At 34.5% G+C, this 22,331-nt stretch overlaps 2 long non-coding RNA genes across 2 annotated transcripts in view; both read left to right on the forward strand.

The window, feature by feature from the left end:
• The window catches only part of LOC309662159, a 43,243-nt gene extending 30,866 nt beyond the window's left edge, over positions 1–12,377 (forward strand). Inside the window, exon 2 of the long non-coding RNA XR_014264549.1 lies at positions 8,122–12,377. This is a non-coding gene — a long non-coding RNA (uncharacterized lncRNA). The remainder of the gene's footprint in view (positions 1–8,121) is intronic.
• The window catches only part of LOC309662143, a 455,958-nt gene that overhangs the window by 82,552 nt on the left and 351,075 nt on the right, over positions 1–22,331 (forward strand). The gene's annotated exons all lie outside the window — the stretch shown is intronic.

Below are 22,331 nucleotides of genomic sequence, written 5' to 3' on the forward strand. Positions count from 1 at the left end.
CTCTACTGTAAAAAGTTAATTTCACATGCTCACTTTACACTGAAGAATAAATAAGTTTTAATATGGTATATTGTCCTCTAAAATGTAGGAAAAATTGGGGCAGGCAACCGAAAGATACATTTTGTGTTTCTGAAGTGATAACATGCACCTGTTAGACTAATCGTTTCAAAAAATGAAATAAAATCATATGAGTTTATAAAATAATAAAACTAAATTTTATATAAAGAGACATGTGATTTATCAAAGTATTACAATAAATGATTCCATGTAATGTTTTTGAAATTACACAATCTAAAACTTCATATTTGAGGATAGAATTAATTTTTAAAATATTATCTTTATTGAATTATTTAATTTAAAATTTTATTATATTGCAGAAATAAAGCTAAATTGAAGATCTTTTGTCACTAAAGTTAGATGTTAATCATATATTTTGCTATGCTATTATCTTTACTTTAAACAAACAATTTTTTGAAGATCACTGCCAAGTGCCTTTATTTTTTTAATTTAATTTAATTTTTTTTAATTGAAGTATAGTTGATTTACAATGTTGTGTTAGTTTAAAGGGTACAGCAAAGTGACTCAGGCCATATATATACATATATATATATATATATATAATTATTATTCAGTTATATATATATTATTTTTCAGATTGTTTTCCATTATAGGTAATTATAAAGATATTGAATATAGTTCCCTGTGCTATACAGTAGGTTCTTGTTGTTTATCTATTTTATGTATAGATAGTAGAAGACATACAGATAGCCAACAGGTGCATGAAAAGTTGCTCAACATTGGTAATTATTAGAGAACTACAAATCAAAAATACAATGAGGTATCGCTTCACACCAGTCAGAATGGCCATCATCAAAATGCCTACAAATAATAAATTCTGGAGAGGGTGTGAAGAAAAGGGAACCCTCTTGCACTGTTGGTGGGAATGCAAATTGGTGCAGCCACTGTAGAGAACAGTATGGAGGTTCCTTAAAAAAGTAAAAATAGAGCTATCATATGATCTAGCAGTCCCACTCCTGGACATATATCTGGAAAAGACAAAAACTCTAATTTGAAAAGATACATGTACCCCAATATTCAGAGCAGAATTATTTACAGTAGCCAAGACATGGTAGCAACCTAAGTGTCCACTGACATATGAATGGATAAAGATGTGGTACAATGGAATATTACTCAGCCATGCGAAATGAATGAAATAATGCCATTTATGGCAGCATGCATGGACCCAGAGATCATCACACTAAGTGAAGTAAGGCAGAGAAAGACAACTATCATATGATATCACTTATACGTGGAATCTAAAAAATAATGATATAAATGAACTTATATACAAAACAGAAAAAGACTCACAGACACAGATAACAAACTTATGGTTACCAAAGGGGAAAGGGGGGAGGGATAAATTAAGAGTTTGGGATTAATAGGTAAACACTACTATATATAAATAACTTTTTAAATTTGGCAAAATCACAAATTTTTATGCTTAGCTTCAACTTTAACATTTATGTGAATATTTCTAATTTCTTCTCTTCTCCTTCCTACTAGTGTAGTACCAGATATTAGCTTAACTAATGTATCATTTGACTTTTCCCATATCATAAGTTAAAGTTTAGCATCCAAAATCTAAATGTCTTCCCAATGGCCACTTCATTTTAGTTTATAATTTATTAATGCCAATGGGCGGTAATCTCTTTAAATATGTTAAGGTGTTTTATGATCATAAAAATTAATTCAGCTAGACAGTAGAATTTCTTAGAAATTCGTCTCATGAAAAAATAAATTATGCTTACATTCCTGTGCTACAGAAACTATATTTTTCTATTCATGACGTACAGTATCACTTCTCTACCTTTTTATGATCATACAAATTTACATTTTTTTCTATAATGACAATCAGAAAAGATGACATAACACCTTTACTCCTATTTATATCATTCCAAGTGTATCTCTTCTAAGCTTCCACAAATCTTTCTAGAGAAAATGCCCACATGCATACAAACACACACATATGCACAATTAAATGAGGGTGTTTTATTTTATTAAAGGCAACATACAGGGCACAAATCCACAGGTGCAAGTAGTCAGAGCATGCATTATATAAAGTTGGGAACCTCAGGAAGGATTACTCATATATATAGTGCACAAAGGATGGCTTGATTTTTCCATCACACTTGCACAATGGAATATTGTCTCAAATATTGTGTCTCAAATATTGTTAATTTTAATGTGACCAGCTGATATAGGGACCATTACAGACATTACACAATATCTCTGCACCACCATTATAAAGAAATAATTGGTAGATTAGAACATTCCCCCCATAGGGGCACATACACATGAAGAGGGCTGCCCATCTGAATAAGGTTCTAGGAGTGCAGGATCATAGTTGTAGTGGTCATATATTTGCACAATATAAATCACATTATTTGTGTCTGTTGAAAATCCTTCCCTGGATTCCCATTGTATTTAGGTTTAAATCTAAATCATTTAGCATTTTACCTGCCTCCAAGCCTGGTACCAATTCAGCAATCTCATCTGTGGCAGTTGACTCATCATTTTGTGTGTTCTGACTACACTGTTTCTCAGTTCCTTGAAAAAAAAATTTCCTCTCTTATCATTTTTCATCTGATATTTTCTGAATATTTAACCTTCCCCAAACTCTGACCCTTTTCTTATTATAGGTAATCCCTGCTCATCGTTCAGATTTAAGCATAAATGCCATTTTTTAGAGAAGCAGAGAACTCATTACTGTCTCCTAGGCACATGATTTCTTAGAATACTACAGCTGCCTTTCACAGTATTAGCAGAAGACTTATAGCCAGTGTTTCCTAAAGTTTATTTTATACTTTGTTTACTTACAATTTAACTTTATCTTTCTATCAGAAAATATTTTTCTATATACTATGTCCTCAGTGTTAAGGCTTGAACAACTTAAAAAAGAAAGTTAAATTTTTACTTTTATGTTAGCTTCTTGATAGTCATAGTAAAAGACACATGACCTTTGAATTGCAAGTGCCATATATTTTTGAACAATAAAAAGACTTGGGATTTCAAAGCTTGGCTGTTTAATAATAACTATTAAATGTCTGAATAAAAAATTATCTCTTAAACAAGAGAATCAATAGAATTGGAAAAACTGAGGAATGATATAAGAGCAGTTTCATACTCCAAATGTATTTTGTAGTGGGTTGGAGATGACAGAATTGAGGAGTCATTTGTGTGGTTCACTGATAATGGCACCATATACATTGGCCATATCTAGTGTAAAAAATTGTAGAATGAGAGATGTGGAGTGCAGTAGTTATTTTAAAAATATTTTAAGGTGCATGATTTCCAGACTGTGGAGCCCAGTGTGGGGCTCAGACCCATCACTACTTGAGGAGAATCACTGTGATTGTGATTATTCTTCTGTTTGTTGGTCTTATACTCAGGGGGTGTGGATCTTGACCATACGGTGTCTCCAGCCCTCCTACCCACATCATTGTTGTTTCTTCTTATAACCTTCATGGTGGAAAAATTATTCTGCTAGTTCTCAGGTCATTCTCATTGGTAGTTGCTCTGTAAATAATTGTAATTTTGGTGTGCTCATGGGAGGAGGTGAGCTCAGCCAAGTGTTTATATGCTTTACTAAAGAACACTGAACCTAACCATATTACTTAGAAAAATCAGGATAACTTAGGTTTTAATAGCTTAAAGGAAAATTGGATAAATCTCCCTGCACTTGGATACTCTAATTACAACTTCTCTTTTTTCTTTTGTATGTGGAAAGGAAGCAAATGCCCTTGGGATTTTGCTCACCCAAAAACATGGGGACCACTATCGAGTTGAGTAGGGTATAGCTAACAACTAGACCCCTTGGCATGAGGATACCTTCTTGCCTCAGAGCTATTCCTGAAACTGTAATTTTAATGCCACTAAAGAAATAGTAATAAGATCCCCTTTAACCACCTTGTAACCCATGCAGGAGAAACCCTCCTAAATTCTCATCACACTCAATGCATTTTGACCAGTTGCCTTACCTCCTATGAGATTCTCTTGCTAACTGCTCCTCATTTAACTGTTTCTCACTCTAATAACTTTATCCCTGCCACTCTTCTTCCTTCCTCTACAAAGGAGACTACTCATGAATGTTTCACCCGGACAGGTCACCCTTTGACCCCTCATGCTGACTTACAGGAAATTCCTTCGGATAATGCTGATTTCTCATGGTTCACTGATGGTTCTCATTTGAAAGATGAAAGTGGCAAATATTATGCTAAATATGCAATATCAACTCTTTTTGAAGTAATTGAAGCAGCACCATTGACTTTGGCTACTTCAGTCCAACAAGCCAAGCTACATGCACTCTCAGTGTCATGTATTCTAGCCAAAAGAGCCAATATTTACACTGAAAATATATAAGCCTTTGGAGTGTCTCAAAATTTTGGAATATTATGAAAATGTGGCTTTCTTACTTCCAACAGGGATAAAATTTTAAATGGCTCTTATGTCCAAAATTTATTAGATGACATACTCCTACCCTTTGGCTATTAATGTCCCTAATGATGTTAATATTGATTATAGAGAAAGGATGTTCAGTTTCTCCCTCTTGAATTATGCTTTAAATTGAATATCATGGTCTAGTAGAGACTGAGTCCGATGAATAAATATATGTGTCTCCTTCAGTTCATTTATCCATTATCTTCCTGTGACATTGTACAAAAAAAGGGAATAAAGTTGACACACATCAAATACTGATTAGATGAGAAAATCCCACTTAGATTTTGCAAATTTCCTTCAAACTTCTATGACACACAGAAATAGAAATATTTATAAAAGCTAAAACAGTGGTTAGATGGAAAGGATGTTTAGTGGCTTTTATTTTAATTACATATGCCTACCTCCCACAGAATAAAATGTGAAAGATGAGTCAAAGATTTTTATTCCACCTTTTAAAATACAAAGAATCTGGTCAAATCAAAGTTGAAATAGAAGAAATACATGTAGTTTCAGCTAAAAATGTCCTCTCTTACCTATCCTCTTATATCAAGATAGCTGTAAAATTAACCTTTCTTTGGAGTTTTGTTTATCTAGTTCTTATAAATATTAATTTTTCCAGATCTTTCAATCTAAAAATACTTACTGTATAATTTTAGTCTTAATTCTTAGAATACATGATATAAATGTTAACTAATTGTATATTTATGAATATATATTCTCCCTTAACAAGTTTTTCTTCTTTGTCCTAATCAATTTTATCTAGAAATAACTGTGGTACATAGCGAAAATTATCACAGATTCTTCCCTTCTCTTGAAGATGTGGAGATATTTCTCCACTCATTTAATCTGGGTAGGACTTGTGACTTAACTTTGGCCACAGTATGGTAGAACAGACAATTTATGAGTTCAGATCTAAGTCTCAAGAGGCTTTGTACAGTTATATTCACTCTCTCTCAGAACTCCAGTAATAAGCACTAGACAACCCTACTTGAGGATGAGAATCAAGGTGGAGAGGCCTCCGCATTGCCTCTTCATAAAACTCTTCCATAGAAGGTCTTCAAAAACATCCAGGCTCAGCCTAATGTCCAGCTGATCACAGCTACATATGGAACTCCAATAATATCCCATATGAAGAATCAGCACATTCATGAGATTTACAAATTGGTTGTGACAAGCAGGATTTCTCACCTGTCTGATATATACACGCTCCATCATCCCTGGGATTCTGAATTTGATGGATTTTCCTTCCATAACTAGGTGAGGTTATATAGCACTGTTGACCTTCAGAAATTATCTGGGTGAGCCTGACCTAATCTTACGAGCCCTTTAAAAGTTTTCTCTGGCTACTCTCAAAAGAGTATGCTTAGTAAGATCAAAACATGACAGGATTTTGACTCAGGGGAATTGCTTCATGGCTGAGTCAGAAGGGGATGCACGGCAAAGATTCAAAAGCAACTTCTAGGAACCAAAAGCAGTAACCAGCTAATAGCTAGCAAGACAATGGGAACCTTGGTTCTGCAATTACAAGGAATTGAATTCTTCCAACAACCTGAGAGATTTTGGAAGTGGATCTTTCCTAAGTAAAGCCTGCAGGTGAGGACACAGCCATCCAACACTTTGATTCCGCCTTGTGAGACCCTGATTAGAGATAGAACATGTTGGACTCCTGACATACAGAAATTGTACCATAATGACTGTGTTATTTTAAGCTGCTAAATTCCTGGTTATTTGCTATATAGCAATAGAAAACTAATTCAAGTGTTGTTTTAAATTGCTAAACTGTGTTGATTTTTTATTATAAAACAAAATCTAACTGATACACAGAGTAGAAATCATAAGCTTGCAGTAGTTGGAGGCTCTGCTGTTGAGTTAGCTAGGTGAGAGCTACATCTCTGATGTAGGGCCATATCCTCCCACAAACAATGAATTTTTAAATGTTCATGCAGAGGTAGTAATTCTTTTCTCTTACTTCTCTTTTAATGAAGCAAATATTCTCTTTTTGAGTATGTTTTTCTCAATCATAACAAAGAGATAAATAGTTAACATGGTTAATAGTAACAGAAAAGGCAAATAGTTAACCTGTTTTTTAATGATTTTCTTTTTAATCCTCAATATTTCCTCTGAAGGTAACCATAGTAACTGTCATTCTAACATAATCTGTAGGTCACTTCAAAAGATTTGAATCACTCATTTGCATATGCGGCTTGTGCCTCCATTCAGCTTCTTGCTTCTCCTTTGCCTTTCAAGTATCAGCTTAAGAGAGTAAGTTAAAAATAGAAGGTGATCAGTAAAAATTTTGCTAAATTAATTGCAAGGTTTTTCAGAAAAGAAAAAAAATTCTATGAAATAGTATCTCTTGGCTTTCTACCGAGAAACAGCAACTAATCATCTATGTACTATAATGGAAAGTAAATGAATATCAATGATTTTAGCCTATCCATTCCTTTTGTCTTGAATTACTCCAGATAATTGACCACAGTGAGACTCAGTTACAAGCATATGTTTAACAAGGTTTATTAAGGCTAATCTGTGAGAAATCCTCATAGCCAAGACTTTCTCCTCAATATGTCCAGCTTTGCCTATAAGCCTCCATAGAAACAAATCTGGGGGGCACTAAGAATAAAGACAGTGAGAAATTTTAAAAATATTATATACCTTCAATTTAGAAACGAGTCCCAGAGTAAATTAACACAGGTAAATTGGGATTATAGAAAATTCTGGGAAAGTATCAAATATCATTTATAATTTTTGAAGCTAATGATTTAAAATATATACATGGGGCTTCCCTGGTGGCTCAGTGGTTGGGAGTCTGCCTGCCAATGCAGGGGACACGGGTTCGAGCCCTGTTCTGGGAAGATTCCACATGCCATGGAGCAACTGGGCCCGTGAGCCACAACTACTGAGCCTGCGCGTCTGGAGCTTGTGCTCCGCAACAAGAGAGGCCACGATGGTGAGAAGCCTGCGCACCGCGATGAAGAGTGGTCCCCGCTCGCCGCAACTAGAGAAAGCCCTCACACAGAAACGAAGACCCAACACAGCCATAAAAATAAATTTAAAAAAATAATAAAATAATAAAATAATAAAATAAAATAAAAAATATATATGTATATTTCTTGTGTTACATAAGTATGAAAAATTTCCTCTTTTAATGTCTGTTACTATACCCTAGAAAGATGCTTATATTATTACTAATTACTCTAGCCTGGAAATATGCCTTTATCCCCAGTATACAACCTGATGTAAGATTTCAAATTTATGAACTTAAAGTTCTTTATAGGGGCTTCCCTGGTGGCGCTTCCCTGGTTAAGAGTCCGCCTGCCAATGCAGGGGATGTGGGTTCGAACCCTGGTCTGGGAGGATCCCACATGCTGTGGAGCGGCTGAACCCATGCGCCACAACTACTGAGCCTGCAAGCCACATCTACTGAGCCTGAGTGCCGCAGCGGCTGAGCCCGCACGCCTAGAGCTGGTGCTCCACAGGAGAGGTCACCGCGATAGGAGGCCCGGGCACCGCAGGGAGGAGTGCCCCCCACCCCGATGGCCGCAACCAGAGAAAAGCCCACGCAGCAACGGAGACCTAACACAGCCAAAAATAAATAAATTAATTAATTTAAAAAAAAAAAAGTTCTTTATAGGAGAATTTCTTTGTTAGCCTAATTATAACTGTGAATATCCTGCTAAATGTTCAGGATAAGAAAACCAGAGTTAGAATAAGCCAAATGGATACTTTTTTTTGTAGACAGTCTATTATTACAAATAAGTTTTAACTGTAATTAACAATGGAGATAACCATCTATGGCCCAATAAGCAAAAATAAAACAGGTTACTTTTTCTGAGTCATTTAAGGTTATGCCTTAATAATTTGTGTCATTACATTTCCAGATGCATATCTTCTAGTTGTTTTTATCCAAAATTGACTCCAAAATTGTTGTAACATAAACAAGAGAAATGCACATTCAAATCTAAGGAAAATGTGAACTCAAATCCAACTCAGAATTTTTTTCCAGTGATATGTTTAAATAATTAACGAGAATGAATTATTGGAAGACAAGAGAGCATATATCATAGTTTTCAAAATTTATTAGGAAAAATACAAACTAAGGAAAATCCCAAAATGCTTCCTAATTTATGAGATTATTTTCTTAAAATGTCAGGTCAAATAAAGAACATAGTTTCTGTCATACTGAGGAGACTGATCACTATTGACTTTTTTTACAACACATGAGAATGCTCCAAATAAAACCTCAATAATTTAGAAAAATGCTTTAAGAAAAATTGAAGATAGAATCATCATTCTGAAAATGAATTATCTAGAATGGACTGTGGTAGAAGATCAGCAAAGAGTAGGGTTTAGAAATGAGGCAGAAAGGTTTTACACTCTGGGTAAGCACATTATTTACAGATAAATAATAATGATGATGATGGCAGTGCTAGAATTACTAGCCACCTCTTCAAAATCCACATCTATGGATCAGCTTTAAACAAACATAAGAGTATCTGGCCACACTGACCATTAGCATTCTCAGATGACATAAGTGAACTGGAACTGAAGAGCTGCTTTGTCTTTAAAGAGGGCCCTGCTCACATTTATCAGTGCCCTCAAACTCTCTTTTGAATCATTTTGGTAATTTTCATTTCTGCTTGTCCCCAGATCCATTTGGGTAGGTCATTCTTAAAGGTAAAACCCTGGACCAGGAGTAAAGAGACCTGATTTCTAGTCCAGTCCTTTGGTCTTTCCATCACCCAATCTTTCCTTTATTTCTTCTTTCCTCCTTCCTTCCATTCCATTCATTCATACATTCAGCAAAAACGAATCGAGCCTCCCCTGTGTGCCAGCCACTGCACTTGGTGGTGTGTATACAGCAGTGGAAAAGATACAACATCTGTCCTCAATCAGACTACAGTTCAGCCAGGAATAGAGACAGGTAAGAAGCACTAATAACACAGAGTGATGGTTGCCATGTCACCTTCCAGTGTTAAAGGTTCAAACAAGGGACAAAAGTCAGTATATGGGGGTCAAAGAATAGCCAACTGAGAAGGAGATGTATAAATAATGAGCCAGAATTAGCCAGATGAAGATTTGAGCAAATTTCAGCCCCAAAATAGCAGTGTGTACAGGTGTAATGTTAAGAGAATAGAAGGCATTTTCAGGATGTATAGGTTCAGTGAAAGACAAAGTGTGCAAGGAAGAAAAGAGGAATAAGCCATTATAAAGAATTCAGATCTTACCCAGAGGGCATGGAGAAATAAACCAAGGACCTTAAGTAGTAGAACAACAGGTCAGCTCATTAATAACTGTGTTCATAAATTCCTAACAAACAAATGTTCACTTGCCTCATATGTACTCTGAGTTTTCTACTGAACAATAGCTTTATACTACACTCCACAGAATAGTATGAATACCACCATTTTAGAAAATTCTTCTGTTTATAAAAATTTATTTCAATTGTCTGTTTTATTTCTTAAATGCTATTGTAATTTCTTCCCTATTAGAACCTGAATAATGTTGCCTTTTGGAAGATCATCTAACATCTAATATGTGCTAGTAAATGTCTGTTGAACTACTACAATATAGTATGGTATTTCCAGGATCCAGGATCCAGATTGGTGGACTTCTTTACTCCTGATATTTTAATTTATTTTCCCCAATGTGTGGCTTATCTCCTTCCACTGGCACTTAGAGTTTTAAAATATGTTTATTGTAGTAAAATTGTTACAGAAGAGAACATTAATTATGTGTGTACAGCTCAATGAATTTTTACAAAAAGAAATTCCATGTTCAAAAAATGAAATACTCTAAACCCCTTAGAGAGAACCATCCTGTTTACTCCTTTATCCCCACAATAAATTATTATTTTAACACCATAAATTATTTTGTCCATTTTTGAACTTCTTATAAATGTAGTCATATAGTAATTTATTTTGCTAAACATTAGGTTTAAGTGACTCATCCATATTGTTTATGTATGATATTGCTGCATGTCTTGTCACTATGACCTTAATTATTTTTTCCACAAATAAAACTTTTCATTCCCTATTGCAATCTTCACATTGCTGCTCTCACTCCAAAAAAGTTCCTCTCATAGTCATTTGAATGACCTCTTTACTCAGGTCTCTGCCCAAAACCCGTTCCTTAGCAAACTTTCCCTGAACATCATAATACCTAAAACGTCCCATCAACTTACATTACTATATATTTCCTATCCCTGCTTTATTGTTCTTTATGCATTCTCTGTACTTAACATTGCATTATATAGCCATTTATTTTTGTTTGTTGATTATTTACCTCCCTCCTTAGAATATACATTTTTGAGGACAAAAGATTTTCTGTATTTTTCCTGCTATATTGCCTTCCCAAAGATCATTTCCATACCCTCTCTGAACCCACTGAAACCCATGCCCAAGTAAATGAATGAAAATGTTAAATGCTGTAGTTTCAAATTGTTCCATCTTATTCTTTACCAAAACTCTGCTCTATCATAGGTGGCATCTCCAAGCGTCAGATGGCAGGACAATCAATGCTCATGATTTTCATGCCCAGAACCTTAGGAGGCTGATTTTAGAAAGCAGAGATCCAGAAATCAGAGCGTATAGCAGTAGACAGTAGTGGCTAATGGAATATAAGTGTGCATAGGTGAGAAAAGGCAACATGTGGCGTGAAAATAGGATAGAGACAACGGGAGAAACTGAATTGGTCCCTCTTAGAGTAAAACTTTGTTGACAACAACTGATATAATACTTTAAAAATTGTATTTTGTAAGTTATTAGAAGAACATATACCAAGAGGAGGAGGAGGGAAAAGACTGACTGAAAGGGATACAGAGATCCAGAAGGTGGTAGAATGGTAGAGTGACCAAAATGTAAAGGGCAAGAAAAATGCTGTCAGCATCATGTAACTGGGTTATGGTGTTATTATAATATTAGGGCTATAATTTGTCTTGTGTCTTGTGGCTTGGGGTGGAAGGTATACATAGAATGCTTAATATAAGGTAGAGTCACTGCTTTAAAATTAGAAAACTTAAGTTTGAATCTTTTACCTAATTGGTTTGGTGGCCAAAGACATATGATGTTTCCTCTTTGGGCCTCATTTTCTCCATGGTACAGTGACCTTTTTTTTTTTTTTTTCTACTATAAATTCTGTGAGATCCTTTTCAACTTTCTGTCTAAAATTCCTGATGAATAGTGAAAGTCAATGCCTATCCTCTCTTCTAGTATTTCTTAGATGCAAGAAATTCTGTTATATCAAACTTAATATCTTCCACATAAGCCTGAAATATTAGAGTTTCCCCAGGGGAATCAGTAGGCAACGACAGATAGAGCAGGGTGTCATTGGCATAACAGTGATGAATCAGGCTATTCTGTTGGAAAATTGAAGTCCATGATAGATAGATAGTAAGGAATTTATTCGGTGAGCAGGCACTCTCTCATGAAAAACAGATATCCCAGTCAGACACACTAATATTCTGTGTTCTAAAACCCTAAAACCTGTGTTTTTCTGACCACTCATCCCCAGGCTAAGTAAGATGTGTAAGTGAGAGTGGGTTAAAATATAGTCTTGAAAAAGACTGCAACTATTTGGCTGATCTATTTAAAATTTGTCAGTTTAAATCCTTCATTTTAAAAGGTCAATATCAGAAGAAAAAACAGACATTTGGCTTTGTAAAACTTTTACTAATTAATAGTCTTTTTCTCTGTTGGTTAAACAGACCCATGTCCACTGTGAGATAGATAGATAGAGATAGAGACAGAGATAGAGATAGAGATAGAGATAGATAGATATGCAATTAAGTAAATTAGAGTAAAAATCCACTAAGGAGAGTAATAAACTTCATAGATAAAAGTTTCTTAACCTTTCCTTTGTGACAAAAGAACATCAATTATGGTGGCCACACCCATGTGTAATCCTCTCGCCTTGCATGTGAGAAGGACTTGTAATTTGCTTTCAGTCAACAAAAGACGGAACATGTGATGGGATATCACTCCCTTCCTCAGGTTCTGTCATATTGCAAAGGTGTTACGATTTCACTCCCATGGTCAGATTCTATTACAAATGCAACAATGTTAAGACAGAGAGAGAGAGATTCTCTTCTTGGCCATGAAGAAGTAAGCTGCCATATTGTGAGATTGCCATGTGGCAAGGAGCTTCAGGTGGCCTCTAGAGGTTGAGAGTGGCCTTCAACTAACAGCCAGCAAGAAAACAAGATCCTCATTTCCACAGCCCCAAGGAAACTTATGTTGCCAACAGCATGACTTAGCTTCGAAGCAGATTCTTCCCCAGTCAATCATCCAGATGATCATGCCACCTGGCTAACAGCCTGACAGCAGTCTTGTGAGATCCAGAGCAGAGGACTCAGTAAAGTCATGCCCAGGATCCTCACCCACAGAAATTGTGAGATAGTGTGTAGTTTTTAGCTCTAAGTTTGGTGTCATTGTTTATGCACCAAAAGAAAATTAATACACCCATTGCAGTAAATGCTATTTTAATTATATCACATTGGCAGAATGTAAGGTGAAAGGATCATATAGAAACAGAATATAATGATGACAAGTTGTTTGCATCTGCATCTGAAACTATTTCATGAATCCACCCAACTTATTGTCTGCTCCTGGTCCAACGTCATGGTGTATTAGGCATGTGATGAGGTATGTCCTAGTAGAAGATATTTGTTCATTGGTCAAAGATCTTCCAGCATGGTAAGAGGACAGACTTCCAATAATGGAAGAAAAGCTGACCTACCAAAGAGGAAATTTGGACAAATGGTAAAGTATAATTGAAGTTGGATTGTCAGTTACACACAAATATGTTGTTAGTTGGCCACCATTGCTTGCAAAATGTCACAGACCTATTTAACAGGATATTCATTGTAAGTGATTATCTTAAAGGCATGAACTCCAGTAAAAATGTCTGTTGCATGCAGCCAAAATCCCATTTAAGTTTTTTGCCTTTTCTTTTCATTTTAAAGGTGAGACTCCAAGTTAAATATGACAGGGATCCCTAATAGTGTATAATAGATATGAGGGAGCTGCTGATAAGTCTAAATATACCAGCTGTAGCCTGTCCATATATAATGAAAACAAATCACTTACTGTCTCCACTTCAGTTAATTCATTTGTGTTTTTTTTTTAATATTTTTTCTCATACTGTACAAGTGTTGGGAAAAGTATGCATGAGTCTTTTGACCCCTGCTCACTCACAGGTCACAGAAGAATGGGTCTTGGGTCTGGAACAATTCCTTACCAAGAGATTAAAGTGGCCGCACAGCCTGTTCCGGGCTTAGCAACTTGTGTGGGAATATCTTGTCTTGTTTTATACTCAATGAGAGTTCCTATGTTCTACTTACTCATGTGCCTCAGTGGCTCTCTGACTTTCAGTATTTCAGACTTCATGGGGGAGGAAGAGGAGTCCTTCTACTGCAGCACTAGAGAGTGCGTATAGACCAATTGCCCTGCATCAGCTGAGGGTGGGCAGGGATGGAGTGTATGTGGGTGCTACTAGTCATGAGGGACAAATGCACTCTATCAGAGTTGATCTTGCTCTATCTCTTCCCTATGCGAGTACAGGCATTGTTCCATCCAGTGCTTGCCTGTGTTGTGTTTTCCTTGGAGATTCTGATACCAAGATGTAGTGGGTAGACCTATTTGGACGTCTAATCCTGGATGCTGGCATTGTGATGATCTTTACTATCCCGCATGTAGCTGAAGTCCTTTTCTGGTATGGTAACCTGTCCACGGTGTTCTGCTCAACCTTAAGAATATCAAGATACTGGGTTTACATTTAGTCTTATTGTATGATATATTCTTTTTTTTTTTTTTCCACACACACACACTGTATTTTATTTTTACAAGAGATAAATAGACTGACACCAAGCATTGTACATGGATGACCACAACAAAAGCAACAATGATTGCAATTACCAAACGTGAAACACACTCATACTATGTCATAATATTGACATTCAGTCAAGTAATCCTCCACTGTAACAGCTCCTTTACTTTGCAGTGAAAATTGATTTGTATAGTATTTGCCTCTGAGTCCTTGTGGGATTTTTTTCTTTTTAATTCAGACAGAAAGTCACAAAAATTATACTCATCCTCATCAGTTCACTCAGTCCCATGTAATTAATTTTTTTTAATCTTGATCTTTTGTTAGCACTTTTATGAGTTCATCAGTTTTTCATTAGAGTTCTGAAAATGCTTATTCATTCAGTTCAGCAGTACAGTCAGTTACCAGAAACCTGTACTTGTCAGAGTCTTTTCCATGAATTTCTTAAAGATGAAACCCTTTTATAGGAACATATTTGCAAAAGCATCAGAGTACACCCAGAACTGTCTGTAAATGACAAAAGACTTAAAAATGACCACAGTTAAAGATTTGATGAAAGTTCATAATAATGCAGTTGACAAGAAAATTAGTTATTTCTGAGATATACATTTTAAGGTAATAACTAGGATTATGACTTATAACATTATACCAGAACATATAAGATTGTTTAGAAATTTCATGTAATGTCTGAAACACTTATATTAACATATTTCCATACAAATAACCCAATGAAAGTTTAGTATTAGTTGTTTTGTTTGTTTGTTTTTTTATACTGCAGGTTCTTATTAGGCATCAATTTTATACACATCAGTGTATACATGTCAATCCCAATCGCCCAATTCAGCACACCACCATCCCCACCCCACCGCAGTTTTCCCCCCTTGGTGTCCATATGTCCGTTCTCTACATCTGTGTCTAACATCTGCCCTGCAAACCAGCTCATCTGTACCATTTTTCTAGGTTCTACATACATGCGTTAACATACGATATTTGTTTTTCTCTTTCTGACTTACTTCACTCTGTATGACAGTCTCTAGATCCATCCACGTCTCAACAAATGACTCAATTTCGTTCCTTTTTATGGCTGAGTAATATTCCATTGTATATATGTACCACATCTTCTTTATCCATTCGTCTGCTGATGGGCATTTAGGTTGCTTCCATGACCTGGCTATTGTAAATAGTGCTGCAATGAACATTCGGGTGCATGTGTCTTTTTGAATTATGGTTTTCTCTGGGTATATGCCCAGTAGTGGGATTGCTGGGTCATATGGTAATTCTATTTTTAGTTTTTTAAGGAACCTCCATACTGTTCTCCATAGTGGCTGTATCAATTTACATTGCCACCAACAGTGCAAGAGGGTTGCCTTTTCTCCACACCCTCTCCAGCATTTGTTGTTTGTAGATTTTCTGATGATGCCCATTCTAACTGGTGTGAGGTGATACCTCATTGTAGTTTTGATTTGCATTTCTCTAATAATTAGTGATGTTGAGCATCTTTTCATGTGCTTCGTGGTCGTCTGTATGTCTTCTTTGGAGAAATGTCTATTTAGGTCTTCTGCCCATTTTTGTATTGGGTTGTTTGTTTCTTTAATATTGAGCTGAATGAGCTGTTTATATATTTTGGAAATTAATCCTTTGTCCGTTGATTCGTTTGCAAATATTTTCTCCCATTCTGAGGGTTGTCTTTTTGTCTTGTTTATGGTTTCCTTTGCTGTGCAAAAGCTTTGAAGTTTCATTAGGTCCCATTTGTTTTGTATGATATATTCTTATCATTTTCTGAGGCATGAGTTTGATAAAGTGGTTACTAATAAATTAAAATTTACAGAATGTGTTATTCAGATAATTTGTAAATCTTAAAACTCAGTATAATGTAGGAACCATATTCTCCAGGTGTATTGACAAAAAAAAAGAAAAAAAAACCATATAGACATCAATCGGTGAACCAATCAAGGGAAAGAAATGCATCTTGTTCATCTTCACATTCCAATTTCTAGCACAGTGATATACATGTGTAGGCATGTCAGTAGTTATAGAAAGAAACAATATTAAGGATATAGGAAGTGTAATGTGATAAATTCCAGTCTCTGGGGCAGATGACATGCACAGTTTTAGAAGAGAGTGAAGTTGATTGATGATCAGGTTATAGGGAGTGCATTAGGAAAGAAGTGCAGATTTAGGTTATAAGATGATGGTGGCTGAATAAGGAGTGGATTTAAAGGTGAGAGATTGCATTCCAGGGAGAGGAGATCACAAGATTAAGGCAATGAACTTGGTTTTATGTATGACAATAACCATACTGATTGATCTAAAGTGGATTGATTATACACAGGAATACACCTCAGGGAAAAAAAAACAGGAAAATCTTGACAAATCTATTTGAGATACAGTTTGATGTACCAATCAGTGAAAAGCAATAGCACACCCATGGAAATAAGTTACATGAAAATAATATTATTGAAGGAAAAAAGTACCTATGAGATAATCTGTATTAGAATCCAGGCTCTTTCATTATCTTGCTGTGTACAATAATCGATCACTGTGTACTTCAAAATATGTTCGGTTGTAAAATTGGATTATTATAAATAAATAAGCCCAATACTTAGTAAGGGCTCAACAATTATAAATTCTTGTTTTTCCCAAAGTAAATAATCCAAATATATATAATAAAATGTATCACATGCTATATAAATTATAAACTATTATATTGTTTTTCCAAAAATAATCTGAATATATAGTATTACATATGTACACATAGTTGTTTTTCAAGAATGGGGTTTTCTTGATTTTATACTTTTTTTATAGTTTCTGATCTCTCTAATGAATAAATACTTATGAGGAGAAAAACAGTTTAGACAAAAGAGCATTACTCTAATAGCTGGACAGATTTTATTAGAAGATATAAGCAGCTTTAAACATTCTGCAAGGTTATTCTAACTCACACTTAATAAATGGCATTTTCCAAAATGTGCTAGTTGATCTAAAATTAAGTTTCAAAAAAATGTTTGTCAAGAAAAAGTAAATTATAAATTCACATCCTCTCTCTTTTATAATCATTTTCAAAAAGTGTATTTGTATAAACATAATGTCTCTGATGATATCATTTCCATTTTATAAACATGCAGAAAGGAACAGTGCATCTTTCTTTAATTCACGCACTTTGCCTCGTCTCCTAGAACCTGTAAATGTAGCCATACACCAATTCTACCATCACTGCCTTTGGTAGGAAAGTAAGCCATAGCCTTCATATCTGTGCAAACCCCAGAAACTGAATCTTCAAGCCACTGACTTCTGAATTAAATACCAATCTGGATGACAGGCTTGGAATGGTCGGTCTGGATTAAGCTCCAGTTGCACCATAGGAACCAAATATTTTCTTTGCTGTGTTGAAAATTGTCAGCTATGCTCTATGACAAATATCCTTTTGATTAAACACCCACTCACATTTGTCAAGGTTCTGTCAAGTGAAAATTTCAGATTCTAAGGGGACTCTTATCCTCCAATTATTTTGTTCAGAACATTTGGTGTTTTGATTTCTGGGAAAGTCTGCTTTCCTGCAGTATGAATGAGTCTTTCCAAGTACTGAGATGATTAGTACCAACAATAATAACTGAACCATCACGAAAGGGGAACATTTGAATACGGATGGATTCTCAGTCCTCACTTTATAAAAAAATACTCTTCTATGGAAACCGAGGAACCATCACAGCTGTGAAACTGAAATTTTTGTTTTATTATTAGAAATTTCAAGAAAATAAAATTCCAACATAATAAGCCAGGGCTTTTTAAAATTGTAAGGAAAATCATGTCACGATTCTGCACTTGCCCACTTAGAGTGACTAATTCCATAAAATAAAGAAAGCTTCCAATAAGCTCTTGAATTAATGTTAGCATAGATATAGATGGATAAAAAAGGAAGTAACTCTCAACTCCACAATGAGGCAAACAGTATAGTTTTCGTTTCTTGTTGATTTGGCAATTATTTTCAAGTTATGCTATGATGATTAGAAATGGAAAGACTTCTTTTGTTTATGTTATAGTCATCTGTAATTTCTTGAATTCACTTTCAGCGTTTCTTTTTCAGTTTTTATTTCCACCAAGTATTTAAATGTTATATCTAAATACTTGTTTTGTATAATGTATATGTGTATAATGTATATTTATATAATGTATATATGTATATACATTATATAATGTATAATATTTTCATACTATCTTTTCAGAAAAGAATACATCCACAAAGGCCAAAAATATATTCATTTATATTCATTCAGTCAACAAACATTATTCTGACTATATGCAAAGACTGTGTTAGGTAAAATAAATATACTAGGGAATGAATCCTGTGGCTCTGGACACTATAGAAGCTTATATTCTGATAGGTGACATAGAATTAAATGCTCAAACATAAGATTAGCTGTTTGATTAAAATAATGATAAATGTATGAAGTGGAAGTATAAGGTACATAAGAGTCTATGATATAAAATTTTGATATAATCTTGGGGATCAGCAAAGGCTTATTTAGGGAAATAGTGCTTGAATTTTTTTTTTTTTTTTTTTTTTTTTTTTGTACAGGGTCAGAGGAAGCAGTCTGGATGGCAGGTGTAAAGTTCTTTCAAAGAACCTGAATCAAACAGTAGTATGGTCAAGGCAAGGAGTTATTGCTTCCACCCAGAAAATGACATGAGAAAGACACATTAAAATGATAGAGATTTTCTGTCAAATTTCCATCTTTCAGTGATACTTCCTTGTATGGTTCCAGCAGTTATTCCTATCCTAAGCAACCAAGAGTCTCTCTTGGTATCTGCTTCCTTTGGATGTAGTTTCCATGGTAGTTGGTTTACTGTAACCCTAAGTGAACACAGTCCCTGCTTCTTTTTTGAGTAAATACAGGCTCTCATCATGAAGTCTGGTCCACTAGGACAACTCTTAAATGATCAATTCTGTTCTATTCCTTCTAAATAGCAATTTTGAAGAGAATCCAAATTTTCTTCTCACTGTCCTACCATAATCCTAAACAGAAATTCTTTAGAAATCTTTTCAAAACACTGTATTGATATATTGGGGCAGATTTTACACATTCACAATCTGTGGGCTAAAAACGATTTGCGAAGATGTTTAATTTGGTCTATACAGTGTTGGTACACACAATATTAAAAAATAAAGTAATTACTTTTTAATATTTTCAAATGGATTGATTTAGCAACAGACCAGAATAGTCAACATAATGTTGAACAAGAAGTACCAGGTTAGAGGACTAATACTACATAACCTCAAGACTCATTATAAAGTTACAATAATCAAAGCTGTAGGGTATTTTCAAAAGAGTAGGCAAGTAGATCAAAAGAACTGAATAAATAGACTAGAAATAGATCCACATAAGTAGTCAACTGATCTTTGAGAAAGGAGAAATGGTAATTAAATGGAGCAAAGATAGTTTTTTCAACAAATGGTGCTGGAACAACTGGGCATCCACCTGCAAAAAAAAAAAGAATCTAGTCACAGACCTTACACTTTTCATAATAATTAACTCAAAATGGGTCATTATTGGGAGATTGGGATTGACATATACACACTACTATATATAAAATAGATAACTAATAAGGACCTACTGTATACACAGGGAACTGTACTCAGTACTCTGTAATGGCCTACATGGGAAAATAATCTAAAAAAGAATGGATATATGTATATGTATAACTGATTCACTTTGCTGCATACCTAAAACTAACACAACATTGTAAATCAACTATAGTCCAATAAATTTTTTTAAAAAATAAAATTAAATTAAACTTAAAAAATGATTCACAGACCTAGTATAAAACACAAAACTATAAATCTCCCAGAAGGTAGTATAAGAGAAAATCTAAATGTCCTTGGTTATGGCTATGAATATTTAAATACAACACCAAAAGCATGAACCATGAGAGAAAAAAAAATGGTAAGCTGGACTTCATTAAAATTAAAAACCTGAATCTAAAAAAAAAAAGGTACAAATGAACTTGGTTTCAAAACAGAAGTAGAGTCACAGATGTAGAAAGCAAACTTATGGTTACCAGGGGACAAGGGATAAATTGGGAGATTGGGATTGACATATACACACTACTATATATAAAATAGATAACTAATAAGAACCTACTGTATAGCACAGGGAACTCTACTCAATACTCTATAATGGCCTGTATGGGAAAAGAATCTAAAAAAAGAGTGGATATATGTATATGTATAACTGATTTACTTTGTTGTACACCCAAAACTAACACAATATTGTAAATGCACGATATTCCAATAAAAAAATATTAAAAAAAAGGATATCTGGAATTAAACAATAAAAAAAAGAAAAAATAGTAAAAAAAAATTAAAAACCTGCTCTGTGAAATACAATTTCAGAAGAATTAGAAGATAAGCCACAGATTGGGAGAAAATATTTGCAAAAGACCTATCTGATAAAGGACTATTATTCAAAATATACAGTGTACTCTTCAAACTAAATGATAAGGAAACAAACAATCCAATTAAGAATGGACAAAAGACTTGAACAGACATCTCACCAAAGAAGATAGATAGCAAGTAAGCATATGAAATGGTGCTCAGCATCATACACCATTAGGGAGTTGCAAATTAAAACAGTAAGGAGATATCACTACACATACATTAGAATGAATGAAACCCAAAGCACTGAAAACACCAAACGATGTTGAGGATGTGAGCAACAAGAACTCTCATCCATTCATTGTTGGTAGGAAAGCAAAATGATGGAACCACTTTGGAAGACAGTTTGACAGTGTCATACAAATGTAAATATACTTTTGCTATAAATCCAGCAAATGTGTTCATTGATATTTACAAAAAGGAGTTGAAAACTTGCATCTGCCTTAAAACCTGCACACAAGTTTATAGTAGTTTATTTATAATTTCCAAAACTTGGAAGCAACCACCATGTCCTGCAGTAGATGAATGGTTAAACAAACTGTGATACATGTAGACAATGGAATATTATTCAGTGCTAAAAATAAATGAGCTATCAAGTTGTAATAAGATGCGGAGGAAACTTTGATGTATATTACTAAGTGAAAGAACCCAAGCTAAAAAGCTACATACTGTATAATTCTAACTATATGACTGTCATAAATGAAAAGGCAAACTCAGTGGTTTCTGGGGTTAAATGAAAAGAAGTGATGATGAGACAAAACACTGAAGATTTTTAGGGCACTGAAAACATTCTGTATAATACTATAATAATGGATACATGTCATTATACATTTGTTCAAACCCACAGAAAATATAAGACCAAGAGTGAAAGCTAATGTAAACTATGGACTCTGGGTAATAATGATGTGTCAGTGTACGTTCCTCAACTGTAACAAAGATACCACTGTGGTGGTGAATATTGATAGCAGAGGAAACTGTACCTATGTGGAGGCAGGGAATATATGGGAAATTTATGTATAATCTGCTCAATTTTGTTGTGAACCTATCTACGCTGCTTTAAAATATGAAGTCTACTAAAAACTTACCTAACACCAAAAGTAAAAAAAAAAAAAAAATTGTTTTTTTTCAACTAAAAAAAGAAATAGATTTCACATAGCTGTTTGGACATTTTGTGAAAAGCACAACAATAGTAGATTATCATAATTATCAGATGAATATCAGCCTCTGTGCCCTTTAGACAGGGACCTTGCACTCAGTTCACTACATTTCAGTATTCTCTATTGATCCTGGATACTGAGACCAAACATCAGATGCCATTTAGTCCACTCAATTCTGTTAAGAAATCTATACAACATCTATAGGCAATTAAATTTACAACTCTCAGAATAGGAAAACAAGCTTTTGTCATACCCTAATTGCACTTGTACTTCCCTTATACTGAATGGTTTACCAATTGATTCTCTATTCACTTATACTATGTGATCCTAATACTATTTGTGTCTCCAATTCATGTTTACATTACAACTTATACTTACCTATGCCCTCAATATTTCACTTCATGTTATTGCTTGAGCACTGG

This window comes from Balaenoptera physalus (assembly GCF_965194825.1).
Source record: "Balaenoptera physalus genome assembly, chromosome: 5".
NCBI lineage: Eukaryota > Metazoa > Chordata > Mammalia > Artiodactyla > Balaenopteridae > Balaenoptera > Balaenoptera physalus.